This window comes from Sinocyclocheilus rhinocerous, unplaced genomic scaffold (assembly GCF_001515625.1).
Source record: "Sinocyclocheilus rhinocerous isolate Xijiao unplaced genomic scaffold, SAMN03320098_v1.1 scaffold35434, whole genome shotgun sequence".
In the NCBI taxonomy this organism is placed as follows: Eukaryota; Metazoa; Chordata; class Actinopteri; order Cypriniformes; family Cyprinidae; genus Sinocyclocheilus; species Sinocyclocheilus rhinocerous.
The window spans coordinates 1-583 of NW_015659885.1; the positions used below are offsets into that span (position 1 = coordinate 1).

At 49.4% G+C, this 583-nt stretch overlaps 1 non-coding gene across 1 annotated transcript; it reads right to left on the minus strand.

The window, feature by feature from the left end:
• Positions 1-30: 30 nt before the first annotated feature.
• trnay-gua (transfer RNA tyrosine (anticodon GUA)) lies at positions 31-118 on the minus strand. The gene is given in 2 exon segments: positions 31-66; positions 82-118. It is a non-coding gene; the product is annotated as a tRNA-Tyr (tRNA).
• Positions 119-583: the final 465 nt, after the last annotated feature.

Sequence of the window (583 nt, forward strand, 5' to 3'; positions counted from 1 at the left end):
AGAAAAAATGTGGGCATTTGAAAATGGACCTCCATCAAGCCGGAGTCGAACCAGCGACCTAAGGATTGCCAACACTCCAACCTACAGTCCTCCCCTCTACCAGCTGAGCTATCGAAGGCACTGGGATTAAGACAGAACCTCAACCTATTAGGGTTCTGTAGCCTTACTGCTGGCCAAAAATCACTTCTGGTGCAGGAAGACGTGATGGCTTTTTGAGGAGGGAAGTCTGGTGCAGGAAGACGTGATGGCTTTTTGAGGTGGGAAGCAAAAAGGACCCCACCTTCCCATACCGGGAGACGAACACGGGCCACCTGGGTGAAAATCAGGAATCCTAACTGCAAGACCATAGGGGAACTGCCTTGAACCGGCCACAGACTTCTGGGCCACTTTCCATACGTGTGGCCAGTGTGGGGGCAGGGTTTTGTAGTGGCCTATGGGTTTTGGTGTGTTACTTTAACAATGTGAGTGAGAATAAGCAAAACAAGGATTATCCGAAGGGATCGTTTACTGAATTAAATCGTGTTGCATGCATTCAAGTGACCTGTTGCTTGACTCACCCAGGGGGTTCAGTTATTTGGCAGAT